The sequence below is a fragment of the Triticum dicoccoides genome, chromosome 7A (genome assembly GCF_002162155.2).
Source record: "Triticum dicoccoides isolate Atlit2015 ecotype Zavitan chromosome 7A, WEW_v2.0, whole genome shotgun sequence".
NCBI classification, from domain to species: domain Eukaryota; kingdom Viridiplantae; phylum Streptophyta; class Magnoliopsida; order Poales; family Poaceae; genus Triticum; species Triticum dicoccoides.
The window spans coordinates 226,593,420-226,616,412 of record NC_041392.1 but is presented as its reverse complement, the minus strand read 5'-3'; positions in this window follow the sequence as shown (position 1 = coordinate 226,616,412).

Genomic DNA, 22,993 nt, shown 5'->3' with positions numbered 1-22,993 from the left:
CTCAACATCCGCAGTCGGCCACAACTTGCCCCAAGATAGACTGCGTCTTTCGCTGGTCGTCGCTCGCCAGTGATGCTGCAGAGAAACATGCTTCCCATCCCCCTGTGGTGCAACGGGTCGCCGCCGGTAAAGTGTTGCATCGCAGCACCAGGAAGCTCGTCGCCTAGCGCTTCATCGCAGCACCAGGGCACCGCCGGCGAGCGTTTCCATTGCAACGCCGAGCGCTGCATTGCAGCTTCGAGAGTCGCCGGCGACCGCTCCATTGCTGCGCTGGGAGCCTGCGACGAGCGTTCCGTTGCGGTGTCGGGAGTTGCATCGCAGCTCCAAGAGCCGCTAGCCAGCGCTCCATGGCAGCGCCGGGAGCCGCCAGCGAGTGCTCCTTTGCAGCACCTGTAGCTGCATCGTAGCTCCGACAGCTGCTGGCGAGTGCTCCATTGTTGCGCCAGGAGCTGCATCGCGGTTCCGAGAGCCGGCAGCCAGCGCTGCACTAGGAGTCACCGGCACCAGTGCGCGAACGCAACCTCCGCTACAACCTCAATAGTTGCCCCTGCAGCATCTGCGTCAGCGGTGGCGGCACGGCGACCCCCAGTTGAAACATCTCCAGCGACCCCCAGTTGAAACATCTCCAGCGACCGCATTTGCCTATGTAGAAATAAGGACCGAGAGTGACTTTCGTTGCAGCAATTGTGGCAAGCGGTGGCCATCATTTGCTTTGCAGCGGCGGGGCAGGAGAAGCAGCGGAGGGGAGCAGGAAGCTTGCAGCAGCGGTGGTCATCAATTTGCCATTGTTGGCCTCGGTCTAGAGAACGAGGAAGACAAAGACGTGAGTAGGAAACTGTGTGGTTGTGCGATGCTGCGTTGGGATAAGGCGGGTGGATAAGCGGCGCGTGGGGCCTAGGACGTGTGTCGATCACTGGACGCGGCTTACAATCGTGCGAGATCAGTCGGGCAATGAAAAGTGTTTCCTTAAAAAAAAACCACCATGTGACATATATGTGGTAAGCAATTCAAATTATTAAAAAAAGCATAAGAAAAACCCACCTTGCAAACATGCGTGGGAACTTCCATTCTATTGAGTTATCTGGAATTAATAAAAATTTCATATAATTGCTCCAAATATTCATAGGCCACACAATCAAATTCACATTCAAATATATTCAAAACATTGCCGCAAGAAGCCAACAATGTGTGGGGTATCATCTAGTTGGCTAAATGCATGTGCTTTGCAACGGGGGATACATATTGTGTTCGTTCAATACCGATTAGGTCTAACGTTTACTTTTAGACATTGTTTGGGTATCATTGATACGTCTCCAACGTATCTACTTTTCCTAACACTTTTCTTCTTGTTTTGGACTCTAATTTGCATGATTTGAATGAAACTAACCCCGGACTGACATTGTTTTCAGCAGAACTATCATGGTGTTGTTTTTGTGCAGAAATAAAAGTTCTTGGAATGGAACAAAATTTTACGAGGAATTTTTATACAAATAAAGAGAATTTCTGGAGTCAAGAACCGCCAGAGGGGGGCACCTGGATGGGCACAACCCACCAGGGTGCGCCCCCCTCCTGGCGCGCCCAGGTTGGTTGTCACCACCTGGTGGCCCCGTAGACCCAGAAACCGATGCTATAAAATCATATTTTTTCAGAAAAACCCAGGGAGAAAGAATTATCACGATCCATGAGACAGAGCCGCCATCACCTCATGTTCTTCATCGGAAGGCCAGATCTGGAGTCCGTTTGGGGCTTCGGAGAGGGGGGTCTTCGTTCTTCGTCATCACCAACCCTTCTTTGTCGCCAATTCCATGATGCTCCCCACCGGGAGTGAGTAATTCCTTCGTAGGCTCGCTGATCGGTGAGGAGTTGGATGAGATTCATCATGTAATCGAGTTAGTTTTGTTAGGGCTTGATCCCTAGTATCCACTATGTTCTAAGATTGATGTTGCTATGACTTTGCCATGCTTAATGCTTGTCAATTTTGGCCCCGGATGCCATGATTTCAAATCTGAACCATTTATGTTATCACCATTATATCCATGTTCTAGATCCGATCTTGCAAGTTATAGTCACCTACTACGTGTTATGATCCGGCAACCCCGGAGTGACAATAGTCGGGACCACTCCCAGTGATTACCGTAGTTTGAGGAGTTCATGTATTCACCGTGTGCTTTGTTCCGGTTCTTTATTAAAAGGAGGCCTTAATATCCCTTAGTTTTCAATAGGCCCCCGCTGTCACGGGAGGGTAGGACAAAAGATATCATGCAAGTTCTTTCCATAAGCACGTATGACTATTTACGGAATACATGCCTACATTATATTGATGAACTGGAGCTAGTGTTGTATCACCCAAGATTATAACTGTCTCATGATGAATATCATCCAACAAGTCACCGATCCAATGCCTATGAATTTATCTTATATTGATCTTGCTATGTTACTACTGCTATCGTTACTATTGCACTTGCTACAAAACTACTGCTATCAGTGTTACTGTTACCGTTACTGCTGCTACTATCAGCAAAACTATCATATTACTTTGCTGCTGATCACGTTGTTGCATACAATTAATCTCCAGGTGTGGTTGAATTGACAACTCAGTTGCTAATACCTTCAAATATTCTTTGGCTCCCCTTGTGTTGAATCTATAAATTTGGGTTGAATACTCTACCCTCGAAAACTGTTGCGATCCCCTATACTTGTCGGTTATCAAGACCTTTTTTGGCGCCGTTGCCGGGGAGCATAGCTATATTTTTTGAGTCACTTGGGATTATTATCAATTTATCATTATGAAGAATCTAATGGATGCTAAGACTAAGATTTTTCCCTCAAAGACGAGGGGAGGTAAGGAACTGCCATCCAGTTCTGCTTTAGATTCACCTTCTGTTATAAGTAAACTTGCAACACCATCACATGCTATCAATTCTGATATGTCGCAAGTTATTGATGATGCTACTTCTGCTATGGATAATGTTTATGATGATGCTAGTACCTTGCTTGATAATGATGATGTGCCACTTGGTGAATTTCTTGATAAACAAATTGCTAGAGTAATACACCATGATGTTGTTGAATCTGATGATGAGCTTGAAACTGAATCTCCTGAAACACCTGCTAGAACTAGGCTTCCTAGATATGAATTGCCTAAGTTACCAGAAGGTTATGTTATGAATGAGGAGACAACTAGAGACATTCTTGCTTGTAAGGATAGAGATGATTTAGAGAAATTACTATGCAAGTATAAAGAAAAATCTCTGAATGCTAGAATGAAATATGATCCTAAGTTTGCTACTTCATATATCTTTATTGATGATAAGATTATGAATTCTCTATCGACCCAGAGTTAATTACTCTGGTTGAATCTGATCCTTTCCATGGTTATGAAACTGAAACTGTTGTGGCACATCTTATTAAGTTGAATGACATAGCAACCCTTTTTACTCATGATGAGAAAACTCGCTATTACTTTATTCTCAAATTATTTCCTTTCTCATTAAATGGTGATGCTAAAGCTTGGTACAATACTCTTGCTCCTGGTTGCGTGCGTAGTCCCCAGGATATGATTTATTACTTCTCGGAAAAATATTTCCCTGCTCATAAGAAACAAGCTGCCTTGCAGGAAATATTTAACTTTGTGCAAATTAAAAAAGAGAGTCTCCTACAAGCTTGGGGGAGGCTTTGCCAATTACTTAATGCTTTGACTGATCATCCTCTTAAGAAAAATGAAATACTTGATATCTTCTATAATGGACTAACCGATGCTTCTAGGGATTTCCTAGATAGTTGTGCTGGTTGTGTTTTCACGGAATGAACTGTTGGACAAGCTGAGGAATTATTGAATAACATATTGAAAAATTATGATGATTGGACTCTTTCTGAACCACCGGCTAAACCCACTCCGAAGAAGAGGGGTATATTATATCTCAGTCCTGAAGATATGCAAGACGCAAAGAAATCTATGAAGGAAAAAGGTATTAAAGTTGAGGATGTTATTACCTCCTATTGAAGAAATACACGGGCTTAATACACCACCATTTCCTAAGGTGGTAGAGGTAAATTCTCTTATGAAGTTCAATGATAATGACAATCCTCATAATATGCACCCTAGCCAATGCCTTTATGAGTTTGAAAATTACATTAGAAAACAAGATCACTTCAATGCAAATGTTATGAAACAATTGAAATACAATTCTGATATGATTGCTCGCTTGAGTGACTTGCTATTTAGAATCTCAAATGATGTTAGAGGTGTTGGAAAGCATGCTTCTATGGTTCAAACTCAGTTAGAACAAGTTGCTAAATCTCAAAGAGAGTTGCTAGAGGAAATGAATAATAATATGCATGACTTTGCTGTTAGAGTTGCAACTAGAGGAGGTAAAATGACTCAGGAACCACTTTATCCCGAGGGACACCCAAAAAGAATTGAACAAGATTCACAAAGGAACAACACCACTGCACCTAGTTCTTCTAAAAAGAAAAAGAAAAAGAAAAATGATAGGACTTTGCATGCTCCTAGCGAACCTGAAATAGAAAAACCTCCTGACAATGATAATGAAGTTTATATCTCTGATGCTGAAATTTGGTCTGGTAATGAACATTCACCTAGTGATAATGAAAAACATAATGCTGATGTTCATGAAGACTCTCAACCAAATAAAGAACCAGACAATGATGTTGAGATAGAACCACCTGTTGATCTTGATAACCCACAACCTAAGAATAAAAGGTATGATAAAAGTGACTTTGCGGCTAGAAAACATTGTAAAGAAAGAGAACCGCGGGTTCAAAAACCTATGCCTTTTCCACCTAACTCAACTAAAAAGAAAGATGATGAAGAATTTGAACGCTTTGCTGAAATGCTGAGGCCAGTCTTTTTGCGTACTCGCTTGACTGATATCTTGAAAATGCCTCCTTATGCAAAGTATATGAAGGACATCATCACTAATAAGAGAAAAATACTGGAAGCTGAAATGTCCACTATGCTTGCTAATTATACTTTTAAAGATGGAGTACCTAAAAAACTTGGAGATCCGGGAATACCAACTATACCTTGCTCTATCAAAAAGAATTATGTGAAAACTGCTTTATGTGATTTAGGAGCTGGTGTTAGTGTTATGCCTTTCTCTTTATATAAAAGACTTGATTTGAATAAACTCACATCTACTGAAATATCTTTGCAAATGGCTGACAAATCAACTGCCATACCTATCGGTATTTGTGAGGATGTGCCCGTTGTTGTTGCTAATGTTGCTATTTTGACTGACTTTGTTATACTTAAGATGCCCGAGGACGACAACATGTCGATTATCCTTGGTAGACCCTTCTTGAATACTGCAGGGGCTGTTATTGATTGCAATAAAAGAAAGTTCACTTTTCATATCAATGGTAATGATCATACGGTGCACTTTCCAAAGAAACAATTCCAAGTGAGTGGTATTAATGTTATCGAAAAATCTCCGACAATCACTATTGGAAGTTTTCAAATACCTCTACCTACTGCCAAAAAGAAATATGAAATGCTTATTATTGGGGACATTCATATCCCCATTGAGATAACTTAGTGATTTACGGAAGTTCTTCGGTTTCATGCTAATCTAAAGTGGTTGTTAATAAGAATGGAGGGATAAACTCAAGCAATATGATATAAACCCCATCTTTTTATCCTCGATGGCAACAATACAATACGTGCCTTGCTGCCCCTGCTTTCACTGGGAAAGGACACCGTAAGATTGAACCCAAAGCTAAGCACTTCTCCCATTGCAAGAAAGATGAATCTAGTAGGCCAAACTAAACCGATAATTCGAAGAGACTTGCAAAGATATCAAATCATGTATATAAGAATTCAGAGAAGAATCAAATAATATTCATAGATAATCAAGTTCATAAACCCACAATTCATCGAATCTCGGCAAACACACCGCAAAAGAGTTACATCGAATAGATCTCCAAGAAGATCGAGGAGAACTTTGTATTGAGATCCAAAGAGAGAGAAGAAGCCATCTAGCTAATAACTATGGACCCAAAGGTCTGTGGTAAACTACTCACACATCATCAGAGAGGCTATGGTGTTGATGTAGAAGCCCTCCGTGATCGAATCCCCCTCCGGTGGAGCGCCGTAAAAGGCCCCAAGATGGGATCGCACGGGTACAGAAGGTTGCGGCGGTGGAAAAGGTGTTTTGTTGCTCCCCGAAGGTTTCAAGGTATAAGAGTATATATAGGCAAAAGAAGTAGGTCGGTGGAGCTGTGAGGGGCCCACGAGGGTGGGGGCGCTCCTGGCCCCCTTGGGTGCGCCACCCTACCTTGTGGCCGCCTCGCTGCTTCCTTGACGTCCACTCAAAGTCTCCTGGATCACGTTTGTTCCAAAAAAGATCCTCGCGAAGGTTTCATTCCATTTGGATTCCGTTTAATATTCCTTTTCTGCGAAACACTGAAATAGGCAAAAAAACAATTTGCATTGGGCTTTCGGTTAATAGGTTAGTCCCAAAAATAATATAAAAAGGTATATTAAAGCCTATTAAACATCCAAAACATATAATATAATAGCATGGAACAATCAAAAATTATAGATACGTTGGAGACGTATCAAGCATCCCCAAGCTTAATTCCTGCTCGTCCTCGAGTAGGTAAATGATAAAAACAGAATTTTTGATGTGGAATGCTCCCTGACATAATTTTCAATGTAATTCTCTTTATTGTGGCATGAATGTTCAGATACAAAAGATTCAAGATAAAAGTTTAATATTGACATAAAAATAGTAATACTTTAAGCATGCTAACCAATCAATTATGTCTTATCAAAATAACATAGCCAAAGAAAGCTTATCCCTAATCATATAGTTTGGCCATGCTTCATTTTCGTCACACAAAATGCTCCCATCATGCATAACCCCGATGACAAGCTGAGCAATTGGTTCATACTTTTTAACGCACTTCGGCCTTTTCAACCCTTACGCAATACATGAGCGCAAGCCATGGATATAGCACTATAGGTGGAATAGCATATGATGATGGGGGTTATGTGAGAAGACAAAAAAAGAGAAAGTCTCACACTGACGCGGCTAATCAATGGGCTATGGAGATGCCCATCAATTGATGTCAATGCAAGGAGTAGGGATTGCCATGCAACAGATGCACTAGAGATATAAGTGTATGAAAGCTCATCTAAAGAAACTAAGTGGGTGTGCATCCAACTTGCTTGCTCACGAAGACCTAGGGCATTTTGAGGAAGCCCATCATTGGAATATACAAGCCAAGTTCTATAATAAAAAATTCCCACTAGTATATGACAGTGCTAAAGTAATAAATTCTCTATCATGAAGATCATGGTGCTATTTTGAAGCACAAGTGTGGAAAAAGGATAGGAACATTGTCCCTTCTCTCTATTTCTCTCATTTTTTTGGGCTTCTTTGGCCTGTTTTTTCATTTGGGCTTCTTTTACCTCTTTTTTTATTTTACAGTCTCCAACTTCTTTCCTCACCTGGGACAATGCTCTAATAATGATGATCATCACACTTTTATTTACTCGTAACTCAATGTTACAACTCGATACTAGAAAAAAAATATGACTCTATGTGAATGCCTCCGGCGGTGTACCGGGATATGCGATGAATCAAGAGCGACATGTATGAAAGAATTATGAAAGTGGCTTTTCCACAAATACGATGTCAACTACATGATCATGCAAAGCAATATGACAATGATGGAGTGTGTCATAATAAACGGAATGGTGGAAAGTTGCATGGCAATATATCTTGGAATGACTATGGAAATGCCATAATAGGTAGGTATGGTGGCTGTTTTGAGGAAGATATAAGGAGGATTATGTGTGATAGAGCGTATCGTATCATGGGATTTGGATGCACCAGCGCAGTTTGCACCAACTCTCAAGGTGAGAAAGGGCAATGCACGGCACCGTAGAGGCTAGCAAATTGCGGAAAGGTAAGAGTGTGTATGATCCATGGACTCACATTAGTCATAAAGAACTCATATACTTATTGCAAAATTTTATTAGCCCTCGAAGCAAAGTACTACTACGCATGCCTCTAGAGAGATAGATTGGTAGGAAAAGACCATCGCTCGTCCCCGACCGCCACTCATAAGGAAAGCACTCAAAGAACACCCCATGCTTCAAATTTGTCACACAACATTTACCATACGTGCATGCTACGAGACTTGCCAACTTTAACACAAGTATTTCTCAATTTCTCAATTACCCAACTAGCATGACTCTAACATTACCACCTTTATATCTCAAAACATCTATCAAGTATCATAATATTCAATGCACTCTATATGAAAGTTTTTATAATACCCATCTTGAATGCCAATCATATTAGGACTAATTTTATAGCCAAAGAAAATTACCATGCTGTTCTAAAAGACTCGCAAAATAATGTAAGTGAAGCATGAGAGATCAATAATTTCTACAAAATAAAACCACCACCGTGCTCTAAAAAATATAAGTGAAGCACTAGAGCAAAATTATCTATCTCAAAAGATATAAGTGAAGCACATAGAGTATTCTAATAAATTCCGATTCATGTTTGTCTCTCCGAAAAGGTGTATACAACAAGGATGATTGTGGTAAACTAAAAAGCAAAGACTCAGATCATACAAGACGCTCCAAGCAAAACACATATCATGTGGTGAATAAAAATATAGCCTCAAGTAAAGTTACCGATAGACGAAGACAAAAGAGGGGATGCCCTGAGCTCAGGCTTTTGGTTGTCCTTGAATTTTACCTTGGGGTGCCTTGGGAATCCCCAAGCTTAGGCTCTTGCCACTCCTTGTTCCAAAATCCATCAAATCTTTACCCAAAAACTTGAAAACTTCACAACACAAAACTCAACAAAAAATCTCATGAGCTCCGTTAGTATAAGAAAACAAATCATCACCTTAAGGTACTGTAATGAACTCATTCTTTATTTATATTGGTGTTAAACCTACTGTATTCCAACTTCTCTATGGTTCATACCCCCCGATACTAGCCATATATTCATCAAAATAAGCAAACAACATACGAAAAACGGAATCTGTCAAAAATAGAACAATCTGTAGTAATCTGTAGGTTTAGAATACTTCTGTAACTCCAAAAATCCTGAGAAATTAGGACACGGTAAATAATTTGTATATTGACCTACTGCAGTTGGAATCAGTATTTTATCGCTCATTTCTTAAAATGAAAATTATTCTTGTGAGCGCATACTTTCTGGGTTTTTTTCAGCAAGATCAAATAACAATCATCCAAGAAGATCCTAAAGGCTTTACTTGGCACAAACACTAATTAAAACATAAAAATAACAATCATAACAGAGGATAGATGATTTATTTATTACTAAACAGGAATAAAAGGCAAGAAACAAAAATAAAATTGGGTTGCCTCCCAACAAGCGCTATCGTTTAACGCCCCTAGCTAGGCATTGATAATTTCAATGATGCTCACATGAAAGACAAGAATTGAAGCACAAAGAGAGCATCATGAAACACGTGACAAACACATCTAAGTCTAACATACTTCCTATGCATAGGCATCTTATAGGCAAACAAATTATCATAGCAAGCAAAAACTAGCATATGCAAAGAAACGGAAAGAAACGATAGCAATCTCAACATAACGAGAGGTAATTTAGTAACATGAAAATTTCTACAATCATATTTTACTCTCTCATAATAATTACATGTGGGATCATAAGAAAATTAAACAAAATAGCTATCACATAAAATATTTTCAACATGATCCACATGCATGCGAAGTTGACACTCTTCCAAAATAGTGGGATTAACATTAACTAAAGTCATGACCTCTTCAAACCCACTTTTATTGAAAATTGCATAAGATTGAACATTCTCCAAATACGTGGGATCTAAAGTTGACACTCTTATAAACCCACTTTCAATATTGCAAACATTATTATCAATCTTATATTCATCATGGGGCTTAAATAAATTTTCAAGATCATAATAAAAATCACCCCAATCATGATCATTGCAACAAATAGTAGTCATAGCAAAACTAGCATCCCCAAGCTTGAGGTTTTTCATATCATTACCACAATTGTCATTAAGAGAACTTATAATAACATCATTACAATCATGCTTTTCATCGAAGGAACTATCAAGTATGGGTGCAATAGCAACGATCTCATGTTTAACATAAGGAACTATAGCAAACTCATCTTCATAAATATTGGCATCATGGCCACAAGAATAGCAAGAATCATGTTCATCAAGGGATATTTAAATCAAATCATCGGAATCATAATTATCTATAGATTCATGCTTATCATTATTTTCTTCCCAAGCAACAGTCATTCTTTCAACAAATTCTTTGACATAGACATTATGAGCATAGTTTTCATAGCAATGTTTAAGTATGTCAAAAATTTAAGATTTGTAGAGAGTAATATCATACTTTTCTATCAAAGAAGCAACTTCATAAGCACCCTTAGAAGCAACAAATTCTTCAATTTGTTCGATATCGTAGTAACTATAAACACCCTTTGCATAAGAAGATAAGATTTCATTATCATTAAACTCACATAGGTAGGGGAGGTGTTTTTTAGGGTTCTTAGAGCAACAAGTAAAATTATAAATTTCACAAAGATTCCAAGCATAACACAACAATCTGTTTATTTGATCCCATAAGAGTCTCCCTTTTTCAGACAAATGGTGACGCACAAAATGAGCATGCTCATCTAAAGATTTCCCATCAACTAGGCTAGTTGGGGTTTCAGCACGAGCGCATAAGGATCGAAGATGATCCAAGTAGAACACTTTAAGTGGATCCACATCAATAGATTTTAGCAAGCAAATAGAAGGTACATGGAAACACAAACAAAGATACATACGAGAAGAAGGCGAAGAAAAGGCAAAGGTGAAGTGGGGGAGAGTAAAATGAGAGGCAAATGGCAAATAATGTAATGCAAGGGATAAGAGTTTGTGATGGGTACTTGGTATGTCTTGACTTGGCGTAGATCTCCCCAGCAACAGTGCCAGAAATCCTTCTTGCTACCTCTTGAGCATGCGTTGGTTTTCCCTTGAAGAGGAAAGGGTGATGCAGCAAAGTAGGATAAGTATTTCCCTCAGTTTTTAAGAACCAAGGTATCAATCCAGTAGGAGACTACACGCAAATCGCCTAGTACCTACACAAACAAATAAGAACCTTGCAACCGACACGATAAAGGGGTTGTCAATCCCTTCACGGCCACTTGCAGAAGTGAGATCTGATAAAGATAATAAGATAAATATTTTTGGTATTTTTGTGGTATAGATTGGAAAATAAAGATTGCAAAAATAAATAGTAAACTAAAATTGTAGATCGGAAACTTATATGATGTAAAGTAGACCCGGGGGCCATAGGTTTCACTAGTGGCTTCTCTCAAGATAGCATGTATTACAGTGGGTGAACAAATTACTGCCGAGCAATTGATAGAAAAGCGCATAGTTATGATGATATCTAAGGCAATGATCATGAATATAGGCATCACGTCCGTGACAAGTGGACCAAAACAATTATGCATCTACTACTATTACTCCACACATCAACCGCTATCCAGCATGCATCTAGAGTATTAAGTTCATAAGAACGGAGTAACACATTAGGCAAGATGACATGATGTAGAGGGATAAACTCAAGCAATATGATACACACCCTATCTTTTTATCCTCGATGGCAATAATACAATACGTGCCTTACTGCCCCTACTGTCACTGGTAAAGGACAACACAAGATTGAACCCAAAGCTAAGCACTTCTCCCATTGCAAGAAAGATGAATCTAGTAGGCCAAACTAAACCAATAATTCGAAGGGACTTGCAAAGATATCCAATCATGCATATAAGAATTCAGAGAAGAATCAAATAAGATTCATAGATAATCAAGTTCATAAACCCACAATTCATCGGATCTCGGCAAACACACTACAAAAGAGTTACATTGAATAGATCTCCAAGAAGATCGAGGAGAACTTTGTATTGAGATCCAAAGAGAGAGAAGAAGCCGTCTAGCTAATAACTTTGGACCCGAAGGTCTGTGGTAAACTACTCACACATCATCGGAGAGGCTATGGTGTTGATGTAGAAGCCCTCCGTGATCGAATCCCCCTTCGACGGAGCGCCGGAAAAGGCCCCAAGATGGGATCGCACGGGTACAGAAGGTTGCGGCGGTGGAAAAGGTGTTTCGTTGCTCCCCGAAGGTTTCAGGGTATAAGAGTATATATAGGCGAAAGAAGTAGGTCGGTGGAGCTGCGAGGGGCCCACGAGGGTGGGGGGCATGCCTACCCCCTGGGCGCGCCGCCCTACCTCATGGCTGCCTCGCTGCTTCCTTGACGTCCACTCCAAGTCTCCTGGATCACATTTGTTCCAAAAAAGATACTTGCGAAGGTTTCATTCCGTTTGGATTCCGTTTGATATTCCTTTTCTGCGAAACACTGAAATAGGCAAAAAAACAACAATTTGCACTAGGCTTTCGGTTAATAGGTTAGTCCCAAAAATAATATAAAAAGGTATATTAAAGCCCATTAAACATCCAAAACAGATAATATAATAGCATGGAACAATCAAAAATTATAGATACGTTGGAGACGTATCATGGTCCCCACATGGGCCCTCTCACTTATCTCTTTACACCACATCATCACCTACCTCCGAAAATAATTTCCCATAGCTCTCTCTTCCTTGTTCTTGCTCTCAAGCCCACGGATTACGATCTCTTTGCTCGAAGCTCCGTTTCTGAAACTGTTTCGGGGGATTGTTGCTTGGTATGTGACTCCACCGTTTGTCCAATTAGTTTTTGTTTTAGTAGTTTATATTTTGAATAATTAGCTACTCTTGGTGCTGCTGTAGATGAGCATGTATGTTGAATTCTTAGAGTTCTAAGTAGTTTGAATGCTTGCTATGGCCTCTATGTATCCCTGTGAGTAGTTGGTATCATTTTTGTGAAGTTTTGTTGAGAAAATTTTGTGGGCTAATAAATTTCAAAATTTTTCTTCATAGGAAAACCATGAATATCTTTAGGAAATTTGGCTCCAAGAAGAACTCCAAGGGTGTTATTGGGGAGTCATATGACAATGATCCCCATCCTCGGAGGTTGGCGGAAGTACGGCCGTGCGAATGGCCGCACACACCGTTCATGGAAGAGGCTGGAATCCTTCAGGAGTTCACACAATATGCTGCTAATGCCGGCCTCACCGACTTCATCGCAACTGAATGTGAACAGTATCATCTCCTCACAAACTCCTTTGTTCAAAGCTTTAGTCTCCTTTCTAGGAATAATCCCCTTGAAGTATGGTTTGATTTATATGCTGAAACCCATCAGATACCACTTACTGAATTTTGTAACATATGCATGATCCCTTCTGATGGAAGTTTAGTTGAGCTTAGGCCAGCAGAGTTTGAGGCCTTTTATTGTACTCTAACAGTGGGAGATGAGAGAGGGGTGTCGGCCGTCACTGCCACTAGCATACATTTCCTGCGGTGCATTATTTTACTTTATTTATCGCTAAGTGCTTGCTTGCTAGGGAAAAGGTGGGTGCGCTCAGCGCACCAGACTCTGTTGTTTTACGTCGTGCACTAGAGGGCGACAACACTTATAGCTTGGGAGCTATTGTGGCACGTCGCCTCCACATTAACAGGTCCAAGGGTAAAATTCATGGTGGGATTTTTGCTACTCGTTTGGCGGGTCACTTCGAGGTTGAGATACGCCATCATGATTACCCTCTGACCAAGGTTTACCTAGACCGCGCGGCCATGGATCACCACCATTTTACCGATATCAAATCTCCTAACATCCCTGTTCCATATAACCTAGTTTTCAGCATCATCACTCATGATGTTATTCCATTGCTAGCTCCTGCTTTGTTTGATCCCGTTGCCAGGGGCGGATATAGGATTATGCCTGCGGACATCATCGCCTACCGGAATGATCAGGCTACTGTAGAGGAGGAGGAAGAGCCTCACTAGTGGGACCAGTGGATGCCCGCTCCTCAGTACCCCAACTACTATCCAGGCTTCCGATTGATTACCAAGTTAGGCCAAAAGCCTAAGCTTAGGGGAGTACGTGTTTCTCACTGACATTACATTCATGTTCACTTATTCCATTTGTCGGTTTTCACACTTTTTCATTGTATCATCCATGCTTAAATTTATTTTCTTGCTTTCTTCTTGTGTGTTTGAAAAACCTTAGAAAAACCAAAAAAAGTTGTAGTTTATTTACTTTCTATGCATGCTTAGCTGTAGCACTAAAAAGAAAACCCAAAAATATTCCCTTGTTCTTCTTTTGCTTGTTGGGAGCTTTCTCGTGTAAATAGTTTTTCTCCTTTTTGCTTTTCCCTTTTATTTGCTTGTTCAAGAAAACCAAAAACTACAAAAATATTCCAGTGTGTTTCTCTGAGTTTCTTTCCTTTTTATTCGAGTCTTACCGAGGAGAAGACCACGATGAAAATGTTGAGTGGCTCTCACATGAATAACTGTTGATCTAATAAAGAGCCCATTTTACCTTGTCTTCTCCTGTTGAATAAAATGTTTGCAGATTCCAGCTTAGTCCACGACACTCTTGCACTATTATTATTTTCACACCGTTCGGTCATGCAAGTGAACGGCAATAATGACAATATTCAATGAACTGGTCATGGCAGAGAGAAACCGGTATGAACTCGACTTGTTCTGTTTGTGTAAATATGTTTAACCTAGTATCCATGATTCAGCCCATTATGATTAAACATGTTTGCAATGTGAATTAGAGATTATAGTTTCTCATTCCATGCATGAGTAGCTAAGAGTGGATAATGATTTATCTTGGATATCAACATTGCGTTTAAATGATTGTGTTGTTGTATGATGATATGGTATCCTCCTCCGAATGTTCGACTGGCTTGACTTGGCACATGTTCATGCATGTAGTTGAATCAAAACCAACATAGCCTCTATGATATTTATGTTCATGGTGTTCATATCCTAATCATGCTAGTGTCCAATGTTACTTATGCATAATGCATGTTTATGACCGTTGTTGCTCTCTGATGTCGCTTGAAGCTACGTCGGTATTTCCCCAAAGAGGAAGGGATGATGCAGCACACCGGCGGTAGGTATTTCCCTCAGATATGAAACCAAGGTTATTGAACCAGTAGGAAAACCAAGCAACACAACGTAAACAGCCCCTGTACACAGATAACAAATCCTTGCAACCCTACGTGTTAAAGGGGTTGTCAATCCCTTCCGGGTACGGCGCCTCAAGATAGGCAAACGGACGTGAGATAAATTGTAGTAGATTGATAGATCGAACGCCAAATAAAATAAATAATAATAAATTGCAGAAAGGTATTTTTGTGTTTTTAGTTTAATAGATCTGAAAATAAAAGCAAAGGAAAATAGATCGCAAAGGCAAATAATATGAGAAAGAGACCCGGGGGCCGTATGTTTCACTAGTGGCTTCTCTCGAGAAAAATAGCAAAAGCTGGGTGAACAAATTACTGTTGGCCAATTGATAGAACTTCAAATAATCATGACGATAACCAGGCAATGATCATTACATAGGCATCACGTCCAAGATTAGTAGACCGACTCCTGCCTGCATCTACTACTATTACTCCACACACCGACCGCTATCCAGCATGCATCTAGTGTATTAAGTTCATGGAGAAATGGAGTAATGCAATAAGAATGATGACATGATGTAGAAAAGATCTATCTATGTAGAGATAGACCCCATCATTTTATCCTTAGTAGCAATGATACATACGTGTCGGTTCCCCTTCTGTCACTTGGATCAAGCACCGTAAGATCGAACCCACTACAAAGCACCTCTTCCCATTGCAAGACAAATAGATCAAGTTGGCCAAACAAAAACCCAAATATCAGAGAAGAAATATGAGGCAATAAGCAATCATGCATAAAAGAGATCAAAGAAACTCAAATACTTTCATGGATATAAAAAGAGATAGATCTAATCATAAACTCAAAGTTCATCGATCCCAACAAACACACCGCAAAAAGAGTTACATCATACAGATCTCTAAGAGACCATTGTATTGAGAATTCAGAGAGAGAGAGAGAGAGGAAGTCATCTAGCTACTAACTACAGACCCGAAGGTCTACAAAGAACTACTCACGCATCATCGGAGAGGCATCAATGGAGGTGGTGAACCCCATCTGAGATGGTGTCTAGATTGGATCTGGTGGTTCTAGACTCTGCGGCGGCTGGATTAATATTTCGTCGACTCCCCTAGGGTTTTGGTAATATTGGGGTATTTATATAGCAAAGAGGCGGTCCGGGGGGCACCCGAGGTGGGCACAACCCACCAGGGCGCGCCTGGGCCTCCTAGCGTGCCCTGGTGGGTTGTGCTCTCCTCGGAGCACCCCCAGGCACAACCAGGGCTCATTACGTGTCTTCTGGTCCATAAAAAATCTTCGTAAAGTTTCGTGACATTTGGACCCTGTTTGGTGTTAATTTTCTGTGATGTAAAAAACATGAAAAAAACAGCAACTTGCACTTGGTACTATGTCAATAGGTTAGTACCAAAAAATGATATAAAATGACTATAAAATGATTATAAAACATCCAAGATTGATAATATAACAACATGGAACAATCAAAAACTATAGATACATTGGAGACGTATCAGCATCCCCGAGCTTAACTCCTACTCGTCCTCGAGTAGGTAAGTGATAAAAATAGAATTTTTGATGTGGAATGTTGCCTATCATGTCATATCATATTCTTTTCTTTGTAGCATGGACATTTGGACTTTTATATTATTCAAAGCAATAGTCTAGTTTTGACACGATAATTTAAAAACTCAAGCATATCAATAAGCAACCATGTCTTTCAAAATATCAATGCTAAAATAAGTTATCCCTAGCCCATCATGCTCAATAATTGATCCATTCATGAAACACACTCACATGTTAACTACACCCAATGCTCAAGTACGATCATATTGCCTCCTAGTTGGTGTTTTTATAAGAGAAGATGGAGACTCAAATTCAAAAATGAAAATTGCATAAATTAAAAGAAAGGCCCTTCACAGAGGGAAGTAGGGATTTGTAGAGGTGCCAGAGCTCAAAGCGAAAAATTAGAGATAAAAATATTTTGGGAGGTGTATCATTCCCACCAACAAAAATGACTTAGAGTTCCCAATACTTTCCATGCTTAGATATATCATAGGCGGTTCCCAAACAGAAAATAAAGTTTATTCCTTTTTCCACCATACTTTCACTTTCCATGGCTAACCGTATCCACGGGTGCCTTCCATACCAACACTTTTCAAGGAATTTATTATGTGACAACGTAAAGTAAATTCATTTTTCATTTCAGGACTGGGAATCCCTAATACCTTTGCCTTACTCTCGTGAATTGACAAGTGAATAAACACTCATCTTGATAATAACACATCTAGCAGCCACCCCTCACCGCTCCGCGAGCGAAACGAACAGACAAAAGAGAAGTTTATTTTGAAAATAAGAGATGGCACATACAAATTTGCTTAGAACAGAAAAAGAATGCTGCATATAGGTAGATATAGTGGACTCATGTGGCAAAACAGGCTTAAAGGTTTTTGGATGCACAGGTAGAGATCATACTTAGTGCAAAATGAAGGCTAGCAAAAGATTGAGAAGCGACCAACCAAGAAACGAATAATCTCATAAGCGAGCATTAAGCATAATTAACACAGATAATGCACCACAAGTAAGATATAATTTATTGCATAATTATTGACTTTCGTGCTTGCATAGGGAATCACAAACCTTAACACCAATATTCTTACTAAAGCATAATTACTCATCAACATAACTCACATATCACATCATCATATCTTAAAACTATTACTAAGAATCAAATTTATTTTGTCCAATGATCTTCATGAAAGTTTTTATTATATCCTTCTTGTATATCTATCACTTTGGAACTAATTTTCATATGTTGCTTTTGATAAGCTCAAACAAATATAAGTGAAGATCATGAGCATATTTTTTTTCTCTAAAATTAATTTAAGTTAAGCAAGAGAGAATTTCTTGAAAATTTTACTAACTCGCAAACAAATCTAAGTGAAGCAAGAGAGCATTTCTTTAAAAATACTAAAGCACACCGTGCTCAAAAAAGATATAAGTGAAGCACTAGAGCAAGTCCATACCTCATAAAAAATTAAGTGAAGCATATAGAGAAATTCTAGCAAGTCATGACATAACTTTGGCTCTATCAAAAAGGTGTGTCCAGCAAGGAATCAGGACTTAAAACACAAAATAAAACAAGAAAAGACTCATATCATACAAGACTCTCCAAGCAAAACACATACTATGTGACGAATAAAAATATAGCTTCGAGTAAAATACCGATGGTCGATAGAAGAAAGAGGGGATGCCACTCGGGGGCATCCCCAAGCTTAGTTGCTTGCTCTCTTTTGGATAATAGCGGCGGATGCCGGGGCATCCCCAAGCTTAGGCTCCTCGTACTCCTTATTCCTTCATCTATCGTAAGATAACCCAAAACTTGAAAACTTCAATCACACAAAACTCAACAAAACCTTCGTGAGATCCGTTAGTATAAGAAAAATAAATCACTGCTATAAGTGTTGTATCAAACCAATTCATATTTTGTTTATTGCATTATATCTACTGTATTCCAACTTTTCTATGGCAAAAACTCATCAAAGAAAACCATAGAGCCATCAAAACAAGCACACAACACAAAGAAAATAGAATCTGTCTAAAACAGAACATTATGTAGCAATATGACTATTTTGAATACTTTTGTAACTCCAAAAAATCTGAAAAATTAGGGCGACCTGAGAAATTTGTATATTGATCTACTGTAAAAGGAACGGGTATTTTATCACTCTCTCATTAAAATTGAGAATTATTTTCATGAGCGCAAAAGTTTCTGTTTTTTCAGCAAGATCAAACAACTATCACCCAAGAAGATCCTAAAGGCTTTACTTGGCACAAACACTAATTAAAACATAAAAGACACAATCATAACAGTATCATAATTGTGCTAACACTCGAGAACGGAAATAAAAAAGCAAAAATAATTTTTATTCATTGGGTTTCCTCCCAACAAGCGCTATAGTTTTACGCCCTTAGCTGGGCATAAATCAAGGATCTAAGTTTTGTCATCTTTGGTTCGAGATCCATAAGATGCTCTCATGATTGATTCATAAGGTGGCCTAATTCTTGTTCTACGAAAGTGTTCCATACCCTTCCCCCAAAGGAAATTGGAACTTAATATTGCCGTCTTTCATATCAATCACGGCACCGATAGTGCGTAAAAACGGTCTACCAAGAATAATTAGACAAGATGGATTGCAATCAATATCAAGAACAATAAAATATATGGGCACATAATTCCTATTTGCAAGAATAAGAACATCATCAATTCTTCCCATAGGCTTTTTAATAGTGGAATCCACCAAGTGCAAATTCAAAGAACATGATTCAATATCGATAAGACCAAGCACATCACATAAAGATTTCGGAATTGTAGAAACACTAGCACTCAAGTCACACAAAGCAAAACACTCATTATTTTTAATCTTGACTTTGATAGTAGGTTCCCATTCATCATGCAATTTTCTAGGAATTGAAACTTCTAATTCCAACTTTTCTTCAAAATCTTTCATCATAGCATCAACAATATGTTGAGTAAAAGCTTATTTTGTTCATAAGCATGGGGTGAATTTATCATGGATTGCAACAAAGAAATACAAACAATCAAAGAGCAACTATCACAATTAAAGTATTTGTAATCCAAGGGAGTGGGCACATCACTAGTTAAAGTTTTGACCTCTTCAAACCCACTTTCATCAATTTTCTCAACAAGATTTTCACCATCCGAAATATTGGGATGCCTTGCCTAAAGTTGACTCTTCTCTAGTCCCTTTTTCATCAATCTTAACTTTACTAAACAAGGAATCAATAGAAGAAACACCAATCATTTTAAGATCTTCATCACTTTTGCGAGAGTCATCACTAGAAAACGCTTTTTCTAAAAATTCTCTTTTAGCTCTAAGCATAGCGGTTCTTTTCTTACTTTCATCCATAGAAACATAAAGAGCTTTAATTGATTCATCTACCTTAGGCATAAAAAAATTCATCTTGAGATTTCCACATCATTAGAAATTCTATCAACACTTCTAGACAAATCATCAATCTTATTCAACTTTTCTTCTATGGAAGTGTTGAAAACTTTTTGCGTGTTGATAAATTATTTAATATTATTCTCAAGATCAGAGGTGTTCCTATTATTATTGTATGATTGATTTCCATAGGAATTACCATAATTATTAGAGGAATTATTAGGAAAATGCCTAGGATTAAAATTACCTCTATAAGCATTGTTGTTGAAATTATTTCAAGAAATAAAATTCACATCTATGGCATCACTATTTTGCTCAATCAAAGTATACAAAGGCATATCATTAAAATCAATAGGAGCACTTCTACTAGCAACCATTTTCATAAGGGCATCAACTTTTTCACTCAACGAAGAAATTCTTCAACCGAATTAGCTTTTTTACTAGTAGGAGCTCTTTCGGTATGCCATTGCGAATAATTTGCCATAACATTATGAAGCAATTTGGTCGCTTCATCCAAAGTGATTTCCATAAAAGTACCACCCGCGGAGGAATCTAAAAGATTATGAGAAACAAAATATCCCGCATAAAATTTTTGTATGATCATCCAAAGATTTAACCCATGAGTTGGGCAATTCCTTAGCATCATTTTCATCCTTTCCCAAGATTGTGCAACATGCTCGTGTTCAGGTTGCTTGAAATTCATGATCTGGGTTCTAAGGGAAATAATTTTTGTGGGCGGAAAATACTTAGTGAGAAATGCATCTTTGCACTTATTCCAAGAATCAATACTATTGCGCGGCAAAGAAGAGAACCAAATTTTTGCAGAATCACGCAAAGAAAACGGAAATAATTTCATCTTCACCACATCATTATCCACATCTTTTTTATTTTGCATATCGCATAATTCCACGAAGGTATTAAGATGGGACGTGACATCCTCATTAGGAGTACCGTAAAATTGATCTTTCATAACAAGATTCAACAAAGCATTATTAATATCACAAGGCTCCGCACTTGTGGCGGGAGGAGCAATCGGAGTGACTATAAAATCATTGTTGTTAGTATTTGAGAAATCATATAACTTGGTGTTCTCTTGAGTCATGATGACTACGCAACAAGATTGCACTCAAAAACAGATCTGGCAAAGAAAACAACGAATGAAAAAGAGAGGCAAATAAAACGACAAATTTTTGTGAAGTGGGGGAGAGGAAAAATAGAGGCAAATGGCAAATAATGTAAATTGCGAGGAGATGAGATTTTTAATTAGGAACCGGGTATATGTTGAAGATCCTCCCTGGCAACGGCGCCAGAAACTCCCCAGCAAGGGATGATGCAGCACACCGGTGGTAGGTATTTCCCTCAGATATGAAACCAAGGTTATCGAACCAGTAGGAGAACCAAGCAACACAACGTAAACAGCCCCTGCACACAGATAACAAATCCTCGCAACCCTACGTGTTAAAGGGGTTTCAATCCCTTCCGGGTATGGCGCCTCAAGATAGGCAAACAGACGTAAGATAAATTGTAGTAGATTGATAGATCGAACGCCAAATAAAATAAATAAGAATAAATTGCAGCAAGGTATTTTTGTGTTTTTAGTTTAATAGATCTGAAAATAAACGCAAAGGAAAAGTAGACCGGAAAGGCAAATAATATGAGAAAGAGACCCGGGGGCCGTAGATTTCACTAGTGGCTTCTCTCGAGAAAATAGCAAACGCTGGGTGAACAAATTACTGTTGGGAAATTGATAGAACTTCTAATACTCATGGCGATATCCAGACAATGATCATTGCATAGGCATCATGTCCAACATTAGTAGACCGACTCCTGCCTGCATCTACTACTATTACTCCACACATCGACCGCTATCTAGCATGCATCTAGTGTATTAAGTTCATGGAGAAGCGGTGTAATGCAATAAGAACGATGACATGTGATGACCCACAAGTATAGGGGATCTATCATAGTCCTTTCGATAAGTAAGAGTGTCGAACCCAACGAGGAGCAGAAGGAAATGATAAGCCATTTTCAGCAAGGTATTCTCTGCAAGCACTGAAATTATCGGTAACAGATAGTTTTGTCATAAGGTAATTTGTAACGGGTAACAAGTAATAAAAGTAAATAAGGTGTAGCAAGATGGCCCAATCCTTTTTGTAGCAAAGGACAAGCCGAACAAACTCTTATATAAAGGAAAACGCTCCCGAGGACACATGGCAATTATCGTCAAGCTAGTTTTCATCACGCTCATATGATTCGCGTTCGGTACTTTGATAATTTGATATGTGGGTGGACCGGTGCTTGGGTACCTCCCTTCCTTGGACAAGCATCCCACTAATGATTAACCCCTCTTGCAAGCATCCGCAACTACAAAAGAAGTATTAAGGTAAATCTAACCATAGCATGAAACATATGGATCCAAATCAGCCCCTTACGAAGCAACGCATAAACTAGGGTTTAAGCTTCTATCACTCTAGCAACCCATCATCTACTTATTACTTCCCAATGCCTTCCCCTAGGCCCAAATAATGGTGAAGTGTCATGTAGTCGACGCTCACATGACACCACTAGAGGAAAGACAACATACATCTCATCAAAATATCGAACGAATACCAAATTCACATGACTACTTATAGCAAGACTTTTCCCATGTCCTCAGGAACAAACGTAACTACTCACAAATCATATTCATGTTCATAATCAGAGGGGTATTAATATGCATAAAGGATCTGGACATATGATCTTCCACGAAATAAACCAACTAGCATCAACTACAAGGAGTAATCAACACTACTAGCAACCCACAGGTACCAATCTGAGGTTTTGGGACAAAGATTGGATACAAGAGATGAACTAGGGTTTGAGATGAGATGGTGCTAGTGAAGATGTTGATGGAGATTGACACCCTCCCAATGAGAGGATCGATGGTGA